Below are 21,779 nucleotides of genomic sequence, written 5' to 3' on the forward strand. Positions count from 1 at the left end.
CTCATCCTTGCATTTCTCTCTCTCTCTCTCCCTGTGATAAATGAGCATGGTATAATGAAAATCACAATATTTTTTATTGCCAGCCGTTATCCCAGAATTATTATTTTTTTTTTATCCTGCAGGCTCCTTTCCGTGAGGTGGAAATGCGCTCAGCGCTTCATTTCAGTGTGGTCAGAATGTTATTGGAGGTTAAAGCATTCTCTTTAAAAATGAGATTTATTTATTTCATTTTTTAAAAAAGAGACGTTTAATTAAGAGCCTAAGCTTAGCAGCCCCTTGACAATATTTCGGTGTTCAAGGTTTGGGTGCTGGAAATGATTGTTTGAAGCTTTCTGTTCTGCACTTACTTTGAAAAGAAAAGACTAATGAGAACACACTCAAGGCTGGCTTCGGTTTAGCATGTGCTCGTTTTGAAGAGGTGGTGAGGTTGTCCTTTCTGTAACATTTGCCTAGTAAAGCATAGGCAAAGGATTATTTCAGTTAGGCTGTAAGGAGCTGCCTTATGCCAAGACCACTAGCTTGTCCTGGCAGCAGCGCTCATTGGCTCAGACAATGTCTTTCCCATGCCCCCCAACATTTCTCTGATGAAAATAGGGACATCCTATTTTTCTTCGATGGTGATGATGATGATGATGATGATACCCTGCGTATCTGACTGTGTTGTCCCAGCCACTCTGGGCGGTTTCCAACATATATAAAAACATAATAAAACATTAAACAACTTCCCTATACAGGGCTGCCTTGAGATGTCTTCTAAAGGTTGTACAGTTACTTATCTCATTGGCTTGGGGGCCGCAGGACTCTATACCCTTCAATATTTCTCAGATGGAAATAGGGACGTCCTAAAGAAAAATGGGACATTCCAGGATCAAATCAGAAACTGGGAAGGCTTCTGTAAATCCAGGACTGTCCCTGGAAAATAGGGACACTTACAGGCTCTGCTTTCTCCTCTCCTGATTTCTGATCCTTTAAATCAGATATGCCTGGACGTCATGCATGCAGAGGATGTGACTCACCACTGAGATCATAGAATCATAGAGTTGGAAGAGACCACAAGGGCCATCCAGTCCAACCCCCTGCCAAGCAGGAAACACCATCAAAGCATTCCTGACAGATGGCTGTCAAGCCTCTGCTTAAAGAACTCCAAAGAAGGAGACTCCACCGCACTTCTTGGCAGCAAATTCCACTGTCGAACAGCTCTTACTGTCAGGAAGTTCTTCCTAATGTTTAGGTGGAATCTTCTTTCTTGTAGTTTGAATCCATTGCTCCGTGTCCGCTTCTCTGGAGCAGCAGAAAACAACCTTTCTCCCTCCTCTCTATGACATCCTTTTATATATTTGAACATGGCTATCATATCACCCCTTAACCTTCTCTTCTCCAGGCTAAACATACCCAGCTCCCTAAGCTGTTCCTCATAAGGCATTGTTTCCAGGCCTTTGACCATTTTGGTTGCCCTCCTCTGGACACGTTCCAGCTTGTCAGTATCCTTCTTGACAAGCTGGAACTTTCTCCCCCAATGAACATAGCAAGTTGCCTTATCTCGAGTCAGAGCTGTCTACCTAGTTCAGTATTGATGAGCAGCTTTTTCAGGGTTTCAGACCAGGAGTCTTTCAATCCCTGGTATCCCTGGGATTGAACCTGGGATTTTCTGCATGTAAAGGAGCTGATCTACCACTGAGCCACCGCCCTTCCCCTAGTGGGCTTTGGCCACTGGTGTAGTAGACACTGCAATGATAGATTTCCAAAGAACAGAACGGCAGTATACCCGTAGCTCTAGGCACAAGTTACACATGTTCACGGCACAACCATGCTGCCTCCAGAGAATCCTGCAGATTGTTAAAGGGGCTGAGAGTAGCCTCACAGGGCTCCAGTTCCCCAGATTCTTTAAAGGAATCCATGACTATTCATGTGGTATAAGAGTGCTTTAAACTATGGTATTTTCACCTCACAACAGGCTGGATAATTCAGTTCTCCTGCATAGTTTTGGTGTGGGGAATATCCTATTTAACACGTGTCCCGAATATGCAGAAGGGTTTAGTCTCAGATCTGTTAATCTGGTGCTTGTTTCAGGCCCTGATCATATTAGAGGACTGTAAAGTAATGCTTTCCGTTCAGGCGGTATCAGACTCTCCATTTTTCCCCCCTGATAATTTTGGTTTATATTCTGGCAGCAGAGAAAATGTGATTTGTTTGAGTGATTGCCTCTTGCATTTGTGTGTGTATTTAATCAGCAGCAGACTTAAGCATCAGAGCAGGGCACACGTGTGTGTGTGTGTGTGTGTGTGTGTGTGTGTTTTGTAAACTTATATTGTATGAGATTGCCCCTCACATTTTCTGTAACTCAAAAATCCTCGGAGTGTTTTAAAAATCCACAGGCTTTATAGAACGTTTTCTTTAAAAAATAATAAAAGTGACTTCTTTCTTCCTTAAAGACGTTGGGAACAATTCACACAGCATTACTGTTGTACAACTTTCGGTATTTCTGATGGGACTTTTGCTGAGTTAGCACTAGCTCCACTAATATACGAACATAGGAAGCTTAGTTGGTACTGTGTCAAACTATAGGTCCACCTACCCCAGTATTATTGACATTAGCAGCAGCACTTCAGGGTTTCAGGCAGAAGCCTACCCTAGCCCTTCCTGGAGTTGCTGGGGATTGAACTTGAGACCTTCTGCATGCAAAGCAGATGCTCTAGCACTGAGCTATGGCCCTTCCCTGCACCCCATTTCACCACCCAGCTCCAAGCGGTGCACCAAGCATTTTATCGCTCCTGACACTCTCCATGCATTCTTAGTTTCGTCTCAAGCTGATTGGATAAATGAATTTTATTCATTCTCGAGATTCATGTTCAGCCATTCAATAACCCTCCTTAATGAAATGTTTTCATTGTGACAAATAAAAAGAAAAGAAAAATCTGTAATAGGCACTGAGATATAAAATCCCCTTTTCATAATAAGGTCACTCAGACAAATCTAGCATGAAAGAAAGCAACTGCGCTGTGAAGTCCCAACAGGAACTTGAGTTAAGAGCTTGAATTGAGTAAGCTGGACGACCATCTCACCCAGGAATTCCATTCTAGCAAAAGCTGATTCACTGGAGTAGTGGAGAGCTGGTTTGCACTAGCCGTTCAGACTGAAGCTTATCACGGACAAGTCATTGCCTCTAAGCCACAAACAGTTGTCTGTTTTAATGTCTTTTAGTAATCACCTTGCCTACAAAGGTCCGTATAGTTAAAGCTATGGTTTTCCCAGTAGTGATGTATGGAAGTGAGAGCTGGACCATCAAGAAAGCGGATTGCCTAAGAATTGATGCTTTTGAATTATGGTGCTGGAGGAGACTCTTGAGAGCCCCATGGACTGCAAGAAGATCAAACCTATCCATTCTGAAGGAAATCAGCCCTGAGTGCTCACTGGAAGGACAGATCCTGAAACTGAGGCTCCAATACTTTGGCCACCTCATGAGAAGTGAAGACCCTGATGTTGGGAAAGATGGAGGGCACAAGAAGAAGGGGACGACAGAGGACGAGATGGTTGGGCAGTGTTCTCGAAGCTACCAACATGAGTTTGACCAAACTGCGGGAGGCAGTGGAAGACAGGAGTGCCGGGCATGCTCTGGTCCATGGGGTCATGAAGAGTGGGACATGACTAAATGACTAAACAACAAGTAAGTGCCAGGAACCTCAGGCCTCTCTATCTGGCACACAAGTCATGCTTGAGCTCACCTTATCATCAGGAGGGGCATGGTTTTTCTTTGCATCATTTCCCACCCCCTCCCACCCCGAGAGCTTTGCAGCCTTGACGGCTGCCCTGCTTCCAGAGTTGAAGATATTCCATTAGAAGTATAGCCTCATGCATACCCTCCAATGCTTCTCTGATGGAAATAAGGACGACCCATTAAATAATATGATAACAACAACAACAATTTTATTATTTATACCCTGCCCACCTGACTGGGTTGCCCAAGCTACTCTGGGCAGCTTCCAACACAGACACACACACACACACACACACACACATTAAAACATTAAGCATTGAAAAACCTTCCCTATACCGGGCTGCCTTCAGATGTCTTCCAAAGGTCATATAGTTACTTATCTCCTTGGCTCAGGGGCCACACAACTCCATACCACCCAACATTTCTCTGATGAAAATAGGGATGTCCTACCAGACCCTCCAACATTTCTCCAATGAAATTAGGGACATCCTAAGGAAAAGCCAAACGTTCCAGAATCCCGGGATGGCTTCTGTATATCCTGTATTTACAGTAATATAGATGAGGTGCAAGGATGTTCACAAAGCATGGGACCCTGGAGTGGTCACAAGGAGCTGATCATCTGTTGCGATGGTGTCTCAACTCCAACTCTGCTCTTCTGTTTCTCTTGGTCCTGATTATCCTTCTCAGGTTCTACACCCTTCGCTAAGGAGTGGAAAGCTCTCAGTGGGTGCTGGCCCTTGGGTCTTCTAGTGAGCACCCTGTTGCCTATCAACCCCCACCTGGTGTGCTGCCCATGTTGGTATGCAGGATATGTTCAATGTGAACTCTGCAGAAAGGACAGTCCTGGTTCCACTGGATGTCCCAGTTGAGTGGTCCTGGGTTCCAAAATTTCCTGGCTATCCGGTTCTTTCTTGCCCTTGAGGGTGTAGCCCAATGTTTCCATCACTTTTGCAACCCAGTTGGCTCATCTCCATCTATGTTTGAGTCCTGCTTACTGTTTGAAGGCTGGGAAAGTATTGCCATAGGAGAGGATGTTTATCTCTTACCTTCCATGATGTAACCAGCACAGCAAGCAACCAGGAAGCTGTCACTTTCTTACCATACTACAAAGCTTCCAGGCTTTTGATAATTCTTTCCAAGGAAATGGAAAGGAAGAAAAGAGGAATGATGCATTTGGGGTGCTGTGCACACATGTATACTGGGATGCAAGGTTCATTAAATAAGCATAAAATGATGGTTTACAGCCAGGACAGAGCTCTAGGTGTTGTTAGACTACAGCTCCCATCAACCCCAACCAGCATAGCCAGCGGTCAGGGATGATAGGAGTTGTAGTCCAATGATATCTGGAGGCTCACAAGTTTCCACATTCTTGTTGCATCGGATTTGCCATGGAAGTGTGTACCAGGAGGTAATCACTTTCTTATAGTACAGACAGTGTGAATGTTTTGGACAGGCCTAATGATAGCATCTGTCTAACTCCCTGTCCTTCTGTTTCAAAAGTGTCCATCAACTTAGTGGCTCTTTGCCACTGTTTAGTTTCGGAATGAAAACCATCGCCTGTACATTCAGGCCTGATGTGCGGCCATAAGAAATTTCTAATTTAATAAATAGTCATAATAAAACATGCCCACCTGGTTATCAGCATACAAAGTGAGCCTAAAATTTACTTTGATTTAGTACTAATCCACTGAGAGTTTCAAGCATTTGTCAGAAAGTTTAATGGAAGCTTTGAAATTCGGAGGCGACTCTTCTTTGACTTACAAATTCTCTGTGCCTCGTGGGATTCTCAGAAACTATTAACATCTTTTATTTAACGTAATAAGCTCTAAAGATAGGGATATAGCCATGAGATAATAGCCTTTGTGAAATCACTAGGAGTGCTGGGGTGAATCGATGGGTACTCAACATAATGACGAGATCATCAGCTAATGCCTCCTTTTATTGAGATTTAATATTCTAATCACTTTTCCAAGAAATCATCTTTACATTGAAAGGCATGGGCAGCCTCCGAGTGCAAATGTTAAAACAATATTATTTTACCCTTGTAGCATTGTAGATAATTAGTTTTCATAGCAGCTATATGTAGTCCTACAATGCACGGCTATACGTTTTTTTTAAGGCTATAAGAATTTTAAAAGGGTGCATTTTTATATTTCAGTTCTCTATCAAGCAAACCTCCCGTTCACTGAAGTCCTTAAAGCCATCTAATTACAACAGGAGAAATACGGTGGAGGGCTTAAGAGCCCCATCAGCATGTGGTTCAAACATGAATCTAGAAAATGGAGACTGTTAAGACAGTAAGCTTGCTAAATGGCCTATGAGTCGATCCTTTGAAGTGGAAGTTATATTTATTAACAATTTTGACAATGGGGGCAGCTCGAAGGAAATGATACAGGGCTGGAGTAACCACAACTATAGGCCCTAGAACTTCTGAGGGATCATCTGGATTCTAACTACAGTTTGTTGCAAGTCGGGAATTTAAAATGCATCACTTCACAGCTTGTGTGGGAATTTCTGAATCAGCCGTAAAACTAGATCTCTTTAGTTTTAGATGTGCAAGAGAATCTCTTACAATGAAATGCTTAATAATAACTGGTGCACAGAAAACTGTGTGGATGCCAGGGTAGAGAAACGTGAAACCCCTTGGGAGGGGGGATGTAAACATTCTTGGTTTTTCCTTTGTAGTTCTTCAGGTGCTTTCTCCAAATAAGAACTTCCAAATTCACCTGAAATTTCCCTCTAGCCCAAATTCAGTAATAGGTCTACCATGCCTTGAAATTTAATGTTGATTCAGCTCCCAGGTCAGTAGACGTTGAGAGATGCCTCACTCCCCTCAGTCATCTCTGCTGGCATCAAGCAGAAGGATGCATGAATGTATTTAATCACCTAGAACCAAGATATTTCCTCTAAGTGTTGTGAACACTAGAGGATTTGTTGTCCTTTTAAGGGTCTTCTTCTGTCCCCCCATAGCAGCAATTTTGGGTGGCTGAAAAAGCCCTATTTGACCTTGAAGCTTCTGGTGCTAATTCACATACCTGCCAAGTCTCCCACAGAAAAATACGGGATCAGCAGCTGCAGCGGCACTGGAGGTTTCACCGGAAGTTGTCCGGTGGCCATCTTGGGGGTGGCCATGCAGCCACCTCCAAGATGGCCACCCCTAAGATGGCCGCCGGGCATGCGTCGAAGCTATTTCCGGCGCCAGCGGCGGCCATTTTCTGGTGCCCATAGATGGGCAAACCGGCACCAGAAAAATGGCTGCCGGCAGGAGCGGATTTAAGGGAGATTTACGGGAGAGGAGCTCAAACGGGAGACTGCCGGGAAATGGTAAGGATAAACGGGGGTTTCCCGGGGAATACGGGGTACTTGGCAGCTATGCTAATTCAACTGAACTGGAAACTGTTCCACTATGGCAAGAATGTGGAACCTGTGGCCCTCTGAATCAATATTGGACTACAACTCCCATCAGCCCCAGCCAACACTGCCTATGGGAAAGGATCATGGGAGTTGTAGTTCAACAACTCTTGGAGGAACACAGGTTCCCCACCACTGAACCAAGGACTGTGAGAGAAGAACGTAAGAAATGCAGTACCTTCCTGATTCAGATGAAAAGCAAAGCTGGGATTATGGGACCTTGAGTCACAAACAGGGCATTGTGGAGATAACCAGAATATACAAAGAACAGAGAATGGCTATCAGATGCAGGCCTTAGTTCAATGCAAAATTAATTCATAAATCAGAGGAGCTGGGGGCTGGATGCTGCCTCAGTTCCATGAGCCAGACTAGTATCGTCTGAACTGGGTATTTTTCAAACTACCTAAGGTATTTCCATTTTCTCCTTGGTGCAACAGAGGGTTATAAACTTGAGAAAGAAAAAGTTGTAGCAATCTTCAGTCAGACTTGGGTGAGCATACAGAATCATGCTCTCTTCTGTAACTAAATTTTAAGTGATTATATATAGTTTCAAGCTTGTGTTTGTGTGCATCCCCCCCATGTGTTTCTGAGCAGATTACAAGAAACAAAGGGGGGGAGTTGGGTTTGTGTTTTTTTTAAAAATGCATCCATTTAACATATTCTCCCATTCCCGTCCTGTCCTCGACAATTTTTCTTTCTGTTTATTCTCAATTACGGGGTTCTCGAAGCCTAGGAACATCATCTATATGGAATTTTCTGACCACCACAGACCCTCTCCATAAGTCACCATCTACCTTCAAGAAGAAACATAGTCAAGCATGCCCATATGCAGACTTGGAGCCTATATTCTCCAACTATAGAGTTCATACTGCGCCCTGATTAAGTTTGAGACAGATACCAGGGAAATGTCTGGAGCCAGAAGCCCTGAAAACATATTGATTAGTATGCTAGGAAACCTTAGATTTGGGGCACAAATGTCCTGAGGGCATCATAGAGAGGACTGAGGATCGCAACCCCATGGCTACTGGATCATGACTCAGAGGCCTGACCCAGTATTGTCATCGGCCACCTACAAAGTTATCTTAAGGCTTCGGAGGGCAGTGCAAAATTAAGAAGTAGTAAAATGAGCCTGCAGAATATGGCTAGTTGAATTAATATAGCATGTGGGGGTTACATGAGCCTGTGGGGGTGGGGGAATCAAGTCTGTGGAAAGAGCAGCCTCCAAGCATTTAGTGGTCATAACAATGAAACAATGCCAGTAAAACTGAGTATGCTATGTGTGTACGTGTGTGTGTGTGTGTGTGTGTGTGTGTGTGTGTGTGTGTGTGTGTAACTAAATTCAACTTTCAAAACCATTCCAGTTTGCCTGTTTATGGAATCATTTTGATGGGCCAGATGTTGTGGTAATGATGCAACAGTTACTGCCCTCTGAAGGAGAAAAAGAGAAGCTAGAAAATGTGATGGAGAGGGGAACATCAACAGAGGATGCTGGAATGCATCGATTTATTGGGCTGAGGTTTCACTTTGTTGCATCAAACCAAAGTGAAGGGAAGGTGCTACTATCTTGACTCAAGGGATGTTCAGTTCCTGTCAGCCAACGAGGGCTTCATTGACATTCCAGTTTCCACCATGAGAAAATGCACAAGTGAGATTGTGCCCCCTCTTTCTTGCGCTTTTTGTGCAATCCCCGGTGTGGCAACTTGATTATCTGCCTTGGTGATAATGGGAGAGCAAGAATCTTGATAGGTGCACACCCTTGGGGTCACATGGCACGTATTTTACAAAAGCTGAATTGGCTTCCAGTTCCATCCTGGAAATGATTCGAGGTTTTGCTCGTTACCCTGAAAGCAGGCTTGGAGAAAAACCCGTTTCAGCTGAAGGGCGTATCATGCCAGTGGTGGATGTGGCAAGAGACAAAAGTGGGTGGAAGAAATGATTGAATACATTCCAGTCATGCAAAGGTCAGAGGTTTTTATGCCGACACAAAATACCCAACTCTCCCCATCCTCCATCCAGGCAAGCAAAAGGCATTGTCACATCTCAAGGATACATTTCAGCCAGCACCTAAGGAGAATGTGGGGAATCACCTGGGGGGATATGGTGTGGGGGGGGGGAGTGTGGTCCATATGGGGAGTATGGCCTAGGCAGAGTCCCAAGAGCCAGGCAGAGAGAAATGGAGGTTCCCCATCCCTGCCATGAGCCTTCAATGATTTGGGCCCATAGGTACCGCTCCGCTGGGAAGGTAAACGGCGTTTCCATGTGCTGCTCTGGTTTCGCCAGAAGCAGCCTAGTCATGCTGGCCACATGACCCAGAAAAACTGTCTGCGGACAAACGTCGGCTCCCTCAGACAGTAAAGCGAAATGAGCGCTGCAACCCCAGACTGGACTTCACTGTCAGGGGTCCTTTACCATTTCTTAACCCAAAGGGCAATTTCTCATATTATCCTGCGCACTAGGAGTGCATGAATGGATGGATGGATTGATACATTTCCATTGCGTATCAGTTTGGTCAATTCCTTCCACAATTAAAAAAACAAAACAAAACACTGACATTGTATGACCTTTCTCCCCAAAGTACACATTTGTAGATATACAGTGGTACCTCGGTTTACAAACTTAATCTGTTCCGGAAGTCCGTTCCTAAACCGAAACTGTTCTTAAACCAAGGCACGCTTTCCCTCATGAGGCCTCCCGCCACCAGTGCCCTTCCACCGTTCAGCTCCCATTCGTAGACCGAGGTGAATTAATTTTGCAAACCGGGACACTACTTCCGGTTTTGCGGAGTTCGTAAACCAAATAGTTCGTAAACAGGGCTGTTCTTACAGCGAGGTACCGCTGTATACCTTCTATCTCCTTGTCAAGGCATTTCCCTTTATAAAATGCACATTTTATACTACTTCTTCTTTTTGAGGGGCAAAGAAGTGAAACAGCATTAAAAAAAAGTATGTCGGCACAGGTGTGGCTCTTTCTTGCTCTTCGAGTATAACATGAAGATCCACGATCTCTCTTATTGTGATGAGCAAGGTGTGAATCTTGAACTCTCACAATGTTTATGTATGTGTGTATGTCAGCAGATTTATCTTCCCGCCCTTCTATTGTAGTCAATCACAATGCTCAGAGCAGCTAACTTTTTTTTTTTTAAAAAAAGGAAACATTTGCAAAACATTAGCAATGCAATAAAACCGTAAAAACAAGAGACAGGAGGAGTGTATGAAAACAAGGATCAGTCTGCCAATAAACTTATCAGCCTAGCAGGCCCAACGGCTGCCAGAGTAATGAAAAAAGGCCTTGGGCTGCAATCCTAAACATACCTACAAATGGGCATGCTTATCAATAAATATGTATAGGATTTCTCTATTGACTAAGGCTGCATTCACACAACAGTTTCTTCTGTTTCCCTGACATTTTGTTAACTGTTAATTTACACATTACAGTTTAGTTTTCACATGTAATGATGTAAAATCTACTTTTGGAAATCTAACGGAATACAAAAGTTTAGCACTCATCCCTGTGTTTTTTCTTTCCGGGGGTGGGTGGGTGGAGGGGGGATCCATTTGCAGCCCCAATAACCCAGATAATGGTAAGAGTAAAATGGTGAAATTTGAGGTGGTATACTGGCCTACAGGGGACGCGGCAGGTGCTGTGGGTTAAACCACAGAGCCTAGGGCTTGCCGATCAGAAGGTTGGCGGTTCAAATCGCCGCGACGGGGTGAGCTCCCGTTGCTCGGTCCCAGCTCCTGCCAACCTTGCAGTTCGAAAGCATGTCAAAATTCAAGTAGATAAATAGGTACCGCTACAGCGGGAAGGTAAACAGCGTTTCCGTGCGCTGCTCTGGTTCGCCAGAAGCGGCTTCGTCATGCTGGCCACATGACCTGGAATCTGTACGCCAGCTCCCTCGGCCAATAACGCGAGATGAGCGCCACAACCCCAGAGTCGGTCACGACTGGACCTAATGGTCAGGGGTCCGTTTACCTTTACTGGCCTACAGATCTTTCCTGCCATTTTCATGAGTGAATCATGGGGAAAATAGAAGCATGAATATACAGAGAAGGTGTACAAAGAAGAGTACTGAGTAACTCACAAGTGTCCTGGAAAAACTGGGGCATCCCATTTTTTCTCGTGAGAGGATGGTGGTCAAGTGATCTTCTTATACACCCACCAACAACATCACTGGGCAGGTATGGATACACACACACACACTTGCTGGAACCACCTTCATGTGTTTTCATTTCAACACACTATAGAGTAATGCAGAATCAATCTGCAGTTAGCTTTTGTTAATGGAACAAAACAAGTTTCTCAAGAAACACTTCTCAGGGTTTTAAAATAATGCAATAGATCTCAGTTCTGTGTGCATGAAAAAAACCAAGTACTCCATTTCCATTCATTCTAGAATAAAATGTTGTGTATACTCAGTCCTGCTATCACTCCTCCCTTCCACAAATGGCTGCAAACCAAAATCCACCAAATTATTGGAATGACCGAAGGGAAAGCCTGCAATTCTATGCACACTGATCAGTGAGTAAATCAGCAAGGACTTGCTTCAATGCCACCATGCTTACCCTTATGCCGGCCATCTGATTCTCAATCTAATTTATAAAAGAACTATTTTTAACTCTCTTTCACTTGCTCTGAACTTTTGGGATGCGTTTAGTTAGGCAATTATAGATTTAATTTCGCTTTAAAAAATTATGGTAATTAAAATAATATGAGCAGGCTTATTGATTTCAGTGGTCCTTCTCAAATGTGTAACAGTAAACATGTGGAGTTTGAGAACATCTGGCCCTTGTTATTAGTAATTCTTATGAACTGAGACATGGTAACATGCAAACAAGCCATAATTTGCAACTGTCTGCCTGAGAAATGTGTAGAAAATGTGTGATGGGAAGCCATTGTTCACAAGCAGTGCAAAAGAAAATAGGGTTTTCTTTTCATTTGTTTAAGGATGACCACAACTATTGAAAGAGCATCAACAAAAGAAAATCATTCACACACCCAAAATTACTTAGAGCCAATTTGATTTCAGAAAATAAAATAAAATAAAATAAATAACAGCATTGTCAGATGATGGTTTAGTTACATATACTTGAGTGTGACTTTTAAACACCACAACAAGGCATGAGAACCTCAGTCCCAAGGGCTGAATGTGGCCCCTCGGGGATCCTTGCCTGGCCCTCAGGATTCTCCCTAGGCCACATCCTTGACTTTACCTCACAGGCTCTCTGGGATTGCTCAACTAGTAGAGCATGAAACTCTTAATCTCAGGGTCATGGGTTTGAGCCCCACACTGGGCCAAAGATTCCTACATTGGAGGGGGTTGGACTAGGTGACCGTCATGGTCCCTCCCAACTCTACAATTCTATGATTTCTTGAGGGCTTTCATCTGGCTGGAATGTGTCCTCCAGCTGTGATTATGCCTCTTGCTTGCCTGGATGAGGAGTCAAGGATGGGTGGTGTGTAAAATCTCAGACTTTTGCATAGCTGGAATGGAGCTCACTATACAAAACTAAGAGTCACATACCCACCCACCCACCCCACCCCCGGCTACTATCTCCTGTGGTACCCACTATGGCCACATTCACACCCAATGTTTAAAGCACTATGATGCCACTTTAAGCAGTCCCGGCTTCCCCAAAAGAATTATGGGAGAATTCACAGAGCTACAGAATATAGAGTTCCTGAGTCAAGGGATTAATTGTTAAACCACCCTGCAAAAAAGATGGCTCTGGGAGGAGAACAGGGAACTACTCTCAGCACTATGGTTCCCAGGATATTTGGGGGGAAGTTGTGACTGCTCAAAGTGGTATCATAGCACTTTAAATACAGTGGTGCCTCGACGTACGAATTTAATCCGTTCTGAAGGCACCTCCGTAAGTCGAAAAATTCGTAAGTCGAAAAACGCCATTGAAAACGCGATTTCCCATAGGAACGCATTGGAAACGGAAAAATTCGTAAGTCGAAGCAACCCTATCTAAAAATTCGTAAGTCGAAAAATCCCTATCTAAAACCACCGCGGGGTTTTTTTCCGGATGTCGAGACATTCATAAGCGCGCGGCCATTACCCCCATTCGTAAGTCGAAAAATTCGGTTGTTGAGTCGTTCGTAAGTTGAGGTACCACTGTACATGGTGTGAATGTGACCGATCACTGACATGAGACCCCGGAAAGTTCCCCGGAAAGTAAGGGCAACTTTGGCTGAAAAAGGTTCCCCCACCACCAGTATTTTTATTTATTATTATTATCATCTAAGAATTTAGATACTGCTTAATTACTCACTTGTCTAAGCAATAGGGTCTGACACTTCTGTTTCTAGTGTATCTGAAGAAGTGTGCATGCACACGAAAGCTCATACCAAAATATAAACTTAGTTGGTCTTTAAGGTGCTACTGAAGGAATTTTTTTATTTTGCTTCGACTCAGACCAACACGGCTACCTACCTGTAACTTGTCTAAGCAATGTACGTAAAAACAATCTGCAGAAAAGGGGACAATAAAACAAGGCAACAACAAACAAAACCTTCAAATGCCTGATGGGACTAGAAAGTCTTGGTCCTGTACCTGAAGTTTAGCAAAGAGGGTCGGGAGGGAGTTCTGCAGAATGGACCCATGGCACTGAATGCATGGCAGTGATTGGTGGGGTTGAGCAGCAGCATTTACCCGATTTCTCATCACTGCAGCTCACTGCAGAGGGCGAGGCAGTGGAGAGGGCAGTGCAGTGCAAATGCACCAGCGGAGCTAATAGTGTTTTCCCGCAGGGGTGTTTGCACCATGAACTTGCTCTTGCCTTGCCCCTCTCCTTAGTAAGTCTCAGTGAAGCTGGTAGTGGGAAGTCAGGTAAGCACCACTGCCTTGCCCAGCCCTACTGACCACTCCCCTACAGCCAAAACAGCATCAACCCCTTCAACCACGATGAAATATACTCGGAGTCAAGAGTGAATTTCATGCTCTTTATTCAGCTCATAGTCATCAAGGAGGAGAAGAGAAGACGAATGGCTCTTTTCCCAAAACCATCTGCTTATATACATTATTTACACAATGGGCCTTGCGTGATTGGCTACTTCAGGGCTACACCTGTGGGCCAATTATATTGTGGATTGACTTTTGCCTGCAGCCTGATTGGCTGCTCCTACAGGCCAATCAGGTAGCAGATTCACTTCTGCCAGCCGCCTGATTGGCTGCTCCAGCAGGCCAATCAGGTTGCGGATTCACTTCCACCTGGAGTTGGATTGGGTAGCTCCCGCTGATTCTGAATCCTATTGTTCTAGGATTCAGCTCAGTACATAACACCCCTCCCCTCTAAGTTCCAGTCCTGCCCGGGAAGTTGCATTCGTAGTCCCCAAGGTCTGCTGGCCGCCTCCGTGTGCGTTGTGGCCTGGGGTGTTCCTTGGTCAGGGGTTCTGGTTCTGGCTCGTGTTCCGAGGCTGCTGGCTGTGCCGGGGCTGTCTGGTCTGGCGCCACTGAACCACTAGGTTGTAGCTCTGGTTCCGGTGTCCTTCCAGCCTCGGGGCGCCCCTCTGTGCCTACTGCTTCTGCTTCCTCTGCCCACCCCTCTCGCTCTACAGGCCTCACTGCCCTGCTGTCCCCTTGGGACCCCTCTGTCCCGCTCTCCTCCCGGGTTCCTCCTGGGAATCGTCGCCGTATCTGGTCGCAGTGGCGGCGCCAACATTGCCCCCCTTCCGTTAGTACCTCGTACGACACGGGACCGGTCACCTTGGTGACTGTGGCGGGTACCCATGCTGGGCCTGCCCCAAAATTCTTTGCATACACTGGGTCCTGGGCCACAAATGTCCGGGGGTTCCTGCCTTTCCCCACCACTACCTCATCCTGAGCTCTGTCGGGGTGAAGTCGGTCCAGTCTAGTTGCAAGGCGCCGGCCCATTAGTAATTCAGCTGGGCTCCGGCCCGTCGTTGTGCTTGGGGTGCTGTGCTGTGCTAGAAGAAATGCGGCAAGGCGGTATTCCCAGTCCCCTTGTGTCATGCGGCGGAGGCTGTCCTTGGTGGTCCGCACCATGCGCTCCGCTTGGCCATTGGTGGCAGGGTGGAATGGTGCGCAACTTCTTGTGCCTGAATGGGTCGGTCGGGAAGCAGCTCCAGGGTCATAACCTCTTGCGCAGGCGCTGGGTCGGGGCCTGTTTCTGGTAGTGGTAGCCTGCTGAGGGCGTCTGCGTGGCCCATCGCCTTCCCAGGGCGGTGGATTAGTGCATACTGGTAGCCGGCAAGGAAAATTGACCACCTGAGGACACGTGGAGACAACACTTGGGGGGTCTGCTTCTCAGGGGCAAACAGGCCAAGCAACGGCTTGTGGTCAGTCACTATGGTAAAGGGCCGCCCGTACAAGAAATCATGGAATTTTTTTTACGCCCTTCACGATTGCCAGACCCTCCTTGTCAATCTGTGAGTAGTTTCGTTCGGCTGCAGCAAGCGTCTGGGAGAAGTATGCCACCGGCACCTCTCTTCCATCCGGGAGTTGGTGTCCCAGGACAGCGCCGATGCCATAGGGAGAGGCGTCGCATGCCAGCACCACTGGCAGCCTCTCGTCGAAGTGTGCCAAGACCGAGTTCGAGACGAGCAAGTCCTTGACTGCCTGGAATGCGGCCCTTTGTCGCTGGCCCCACACCCAAGGGGCCCTTTTATCTAGGAGTCTGTGTAGGGGCTCCGCTACCGCTGCCTTATGGGGAAGGAAGGCATGGTAAAAGTTCAATAGTCCCAAGAATGACTGAAGTTCGGGCTTGCTCTTGGGCGCTGGGGCCTCACAAATGGCCCGTACCTTGTCACCGGTTGGATGGACCCCTTCTGCGTCCACCTTAAATCCCAGAAAGTCCACCTGCGGCACTCCCAGTAAACACTTTTCCCGCTTCACCTTGAGGCCCGCCGTCTGGAAACGGTGCAGGACGGAGCGGAGGCGGTCCTCAAATTCCTCTGGTGTGGGCCCGGCGATCAGTACATCATCGAAGAAGGGGGTGACACCAGGAATCCCTTTAAGGAGAGAGTCCATTAGATTCTGGAATATGCCTGGTGCCACGCTAACGCCAAATTGCAGCCGCTTTACTCTGAATGCCCCTCTGTGCGTCACAATCGTCTGAGCCTCTGCTGTGGCTTCGTCCACAGGCAACTGTTGATACGCTTGGGCCAAGTCCAGTTTGCCAAAGATTTTTGACCCAGCCAGGGTGGCGAGGACATGGCTGACCACTGGCACTGGGTATGCATGGGCCGTGAGAGCCTTGTTTATGGTGCATTTGTAGTCTGCACAGATGCGGACCGAACCGTTAGGCTTGACGGGTGTGACAATTGGAGTTTCCCAGGGGGCGTTGGGCACCGGCTCCAGCACTCCTTGCTCCACGAGCCGGTCCAATTCCTCGTCTATGCGGGGTTTCAGGGCAAACGGGACCCGGCGGGCCTTGTGCCTGATGGGTCGTACAGCGGGGTCTAGCTGTAGGGCAATGGGGGGTCCTGTATATCGTCCCAATGCCCCATCGAAAACCCCTGGAAACTCTTTGCATATGGCGTCCACGTCCACTTGTAAGCTAGTGCGGTTCACCCCGGTAACGGCTAGCCCCAGAGGTCCAAACCATGCCAGTCCCAGTAAGCTAACGTAGGGGCCCTTAACTACCAGCAAGTCCAATTGTTGCTTTCGCCCTCGATATTGCACCCTGAAGGTCCCCACCCCCATAGTAGGGACCTTACGTTTCTGGAAGTCCCGGAGGGTGAATGGGGCCGGCCTTAGTTTGGGACCCCCATTAGGGCACAGTTCCCTTAATGTTCGGGCCGAGATTATGGATAGAGTTGAACCCGTGTCCAGCTCCATGCGGCATGGGGCTCCCTCTATCTGTACCTCTATATAAATTTTCTCTGTGCTGGGATGGGGCAACTGGAATACCTGGTAGTCCGTGATCTCCGTCGAGTTGCCTTGGTGCATGGTGCCGTGTGACCTGGGGCTCCTGGGTCGGTCATCTGATGCTTGTCGACGGGTGAGTCGAGCCCGACACACCCGGGCGATGTGTCCCAATTTTCTGCACTGCCTGCACTCTGCGTTGCGGAAACGACAGGTCCTCCTCTCGTGGTTCTCCCCGCAGCTTGCACAGTTCCCTCCTTCTCGTCGAGGCTGCTGTGGTGTGTGTGCTGCTTGAGTGCGCCGCTGTACTCGGTGTACTTCCTCCCTGTCAGATTCGGATTCGTCGGTGAGGTCTTCGTGGTAGACCCTCGGTTGGGATGGCGGGGCCGGTCGTGCCTCTTGCGTTGACCTCTCGGCGGCTTCGGTTGCCAGGGCTTCCTCCAGAGCAATCTGGAACGTGAGGTCTTTTTTTGCGTAGAGGCGTCGTCGCAACATCTCGTCCCTCAGGCCACCGACGAGGCGGTCACAAAGCATGTTCTCCAATTCTGAGAAGTTGCATAACCGGGCGGCTTGGCGGAGGGAGGTCACAAACCCAGTTATGGTTTCCCCCGGGGCTTGCCGTTTTGCGTAGAAGGCATTTCGGCAAGCTACCACCGAGGGCTGTGGTGAGAAGTGCTCCTTCAGCCGTTCCATTATTGTTTTGTAAGAGACGGTAGCGACATCTCTAGGTGCAAGGAGAGCCCGGGCGATTTCAAACGTCTCCTCTCCACAGACGCTGAAGAATGTCGCCCTCTTCATGGCATCGTTGGTGACTTCTTTCGCTTGCAGGAGGAAGTTGAAACGGGCGGCGTACCCTTCCCAGTCTCCTGATGCTGGTTTGAATGGCGAGAAGCTGCTGTCGGTTGCCATTCTGGGTTCCTTGGGTCCTGGAGCTGAAGCCTGGATGCACGGTGCGATGCAGCGGTGCAGCAGGTGGCGGTGCTGCGGTGCAGTGCGTGGTGGCGGTCAGCTCAGCAGGATCCCACCTTCGTCGCCAGTGAAATATACTCGGAGTCAAGAGTGAATTTCATGCTCTTTATTCAGCTCATAGTCATCAAGGAGGAGAAGAGAAGACGAATGGCTCTTTTCCCAAAACCATCTGCTTATATACATTATTTACACAATGGGCCTTGCGTGATTGGCTACTTCAGGGCTACACCTGTGGGCCAATTATATTGTGGATTGACTTTTGCCTGCAGCCTGATTGGCTGCTCCTACAGGCCAATCAGGTAGCAGATTCACTTCTGCCAGCCGCCTGATTGGCTGCTCCAGCAGGCCAATCAGGTTGCGGATTCACTTCCACCTGGAGTTGGATTGGGTAGCTCCCGCTGATTCTGAATCCTATTGTTCTAGGATTCAGCTCAGTACATAACACCCGACATCACCAAAGCAACAGCTACCCACTTAAGAGATACATTGGCATGGACACTAATGTCTCTAGGACATGATTAAATTAATCCTGAATTCACAGCCCTGCTGATCTCTTTGCATAGCCTTGGGCAATCGTCAGTACTGGGCAACCTCACCCTCCATTCCCATCCGCAAACAAAACAAAACTTAACAGTTCGCTGCTCCACAGGCTTGTTGTGCAGATGGGAGAGATATTTCAAGGTGCCGTATAGAGAATGATGAAAATTAGATATATTACTGAGATCCAGAGTCTGGGTGCAGCACTCCCTCAAACAGGCCAGAGAACAACCGCCATACCAACATACTTTAGCAATCTCAAATTGCTGTCCACATGTGTCTGTCTTGCCCTCCAACAAAGGTTTCACAAAGGCCAGAGGAATCAGAATTAGAAGCAAAGTGGAGAGAACGAATGGGGCAGGCTGGTGTGTGTGTGTGTGTGTATGTGTGTGTGCGCACGCACACACACACACACAAATGGGCAAGGAAGAGAGACTGAAAGGGAGGGGTCTGTGACACATTGCTAGCTCAGCAGTTCTTCAGATGTGGTCTGGCATCTGGTTCATAAAGTCAAGCAAATCGGCTCATTGTAGTCATTTATACAGACATACACGCATCTATAATATGCTGCAGATATATACATATTTCTTTCTTTTTGAGAAAAAACAAATCTGCGGGCAGCAGAAGTCTTAAAGCACTGCAGCATGGATGATCTCCAGGAATAAGGAAATAAATAAATAAAGGCCCCTAACTTAATCGCCTCTTGAGAAGGATTTGGGCAAGAAATTCCCTTTGATTCAAGGCACTGTTACTGTTTCTCTCTCTCTCTCTCTCTCTCTCTCTCTCTCTCTCTCTCTCTCTCTCTGGGTGTGTAAGAAAAGGCAGCTGCAGTCATTTTAAAAGAAACTTCTGTGGGACCGAAGGAGCTGTCGGTTTTGGTTCTCCCAGTTTCTCATTTCCCCCCCTATCTTAAATTCGGCTCTCCACATTTCTGTGGAGCAACTTGCACATTAAAATCCCCATTAAAACACCTCAGTGTAAATCCCCACTTTTAAACATACTTTTCATTGCAGAAGTTGTAGGGCTCATCTTCTCTGGCCATAGCCCAATGGCAGGGGCTGAATGCAAGTTGCACCCCAAGAACATGCAGAGAGTCGGAGGTTCCCCATGTCTGTCGCCAGCCAACATTACCTTAAAAGGCATGGCCAAACTTGGCCCACCAGCTGTTTTCGGACTACAATTCCCATCATCCCTGACCACTGGTCCTGTTAGCTAGGGATGATGGGAGTTGTAGTCCCACGCCTGCCTTAGAAGAAGAGCCCTCTCTGCTTCGGCAGGTTTTCCTTCCGAATAAATAATAAATAATAATAACCAGGTAAGTCAAGGCAAGTTTACATGCCGTCTCAATTACACTTCCATATGCATAAATGGAAACTGAGGGACATATGTGAAATATTGAAAGGGAAAGGAAGATTATATAAGGTTGCAAGCACAGTGGGATGGAAACTCAATTACGAGAGTGTCTACATCTTTACATCCAAATCAAGTGGCACTCTGAATTGTATGAGTGTTATTGATCTGCAACCAGGCATTGGGAAAAAACACTCTGCCACCTCCTCAGCTTTTTCATGTGCAAACATGATCGTATTCTGTGTGCCGCTGAAACTCTCATTATTCAGCCTGGAAAATAAGATGGATTACAAGAGAACTGAGACATTGTGAGTGAACTACATCTCCCATGATGCCCTGAGCTTTGTGGCCTGACACGTCAGGATGACTGAGAAGGAAGGAGGAAAGGAAGATGCAAATTGCCCTCCTCTCTTTCCGTCAACCCCTCCCCTTCCCCCCCCTTTTGCTCCAGCCACCATTTGCAAAGGGTAACTGCAAAGTTAGTTAAAGCTAACTAACTTATAGTTAGTTATAACTTATAGTTTACCGTATAGTTAACCGTATAGTTTAACCGTATAGTTAAAGCTATGGTTTTCCCAGGAGTGATGTATGGAAGTGAGAGCTGGACTTTTGAATTATGGTGCTGGAGGAGACTCTTGAGAGTCAGTCCCAAGGACTGCAAGAAGATCAAACCTATCCATTCTGAAGGAAATCAGCCCTGAGTGCTCACTGGAAGGACAGATCGTGAAGCTGAGGCTCCAATACTTTGGCCACCTCATGAGAAGAGAAGACACCCTGGAAAAGACCCTGATGTTGGGAATGATTGAGGGCACATGGAGAAGGGGACGACAGAGGACGAGATGGTTGGACAGTGTTCTTGAAGCTACGAACATGAGTTTTTCCAGGCTGTGGGAGGCAGTGGAAGACAGGAGTGCCTGGCGTGCTCTGGTCCATGGGGTCACGAAGAGTCAGACACGACTAAACAACTAAATAACAACAACAAACTGCAAAGAAAGGGAAGTGAAAGTTCAGGGCTCTCTGCAGAGAGGGCTTGGTGGGAGGTTGGCAAGTACTTTGGAACTCCCTGCCTATTGAAATTTGGTCAGAAGTCTTAACTGTTTCAGATGCCTGCTACTTTTTTTTTATTCTCCTTTTGGCAAACCTACACAGACATATATTCAGTTACCTATGCTTGCTTTAAACCAGGCATCCCCAAACTTCGGCCCTCCAGATGTTTTGGACTACAATTCCCATCTTCCCCGACCATTGGTCCTGTTAGCTAGGGATCTTGGGAGTTGTAGGCCAAAACATCTGGAGGGCCACAGTTTGGGGGTGCCTGCTTTAAACCCTTTATTTCTGAGTTAATGCAAGGAGAGCTTTACAGAACTTGCTCATCTCCTCTTAAAATGAATTAACAGCATAGCTCTCTAAGAAAAATAAGAAATAGATTGCAATAACAAATAACTATCGTTGCCTTAATTAATTGCGATGAATAAATAAATAATATCAGAAACACACGCACACACATATACACCATGGCAAATTCAAAAGCTGATAAAAAGCAGCAGCTTTGGGATTTATGGACTTTCTCCAAAAGGCCTTTAAGCTTTCCCAAGTGTTCAATGTCTCATATGCTGCGGCTCCCACATCTGAAACCAGTTAATGGCAATTTCTAGCTATCAGGGTGTTCCTTCTGCACCAAAAGGAGTAGCAAAATTTCTGCTTTGATGCATTTTGTCTTCTGTCAGTCTGCTAAAGGTCTTCAGATGAAATATACTTGCAATCCCTTGTGGGTGTGTTTTGTAAAAAGTGCATTTATCTTGTCAGGACAGTCCAAAACGCAGTTTACAAATGAAAACAACAGTAGGCAGCTGGGGTGTTCAGAGCCTGAGGTCAGAGGTAGATGTTACAAGGATGCAGGGCCGTCTTTAGCGTATCTGGCGCCCTGGCACCGTGGTGCGCAGATCCCTCCGGCGCACCCCCCGCCCC

This window comes from Zootoca vivipara, chromosome 1 (genome assembly GCF_963506605.1).
Source record: "Zootoca vivipara chromosome 1, rZooViv1.1, whole genome shotgun sequence".
Lineage (NCBI taxonomy): Eukaryota > Metazoa > Chordata > Lepidosauria > Squamata > Lacertidae > Zootoca > Zootoca vivipara.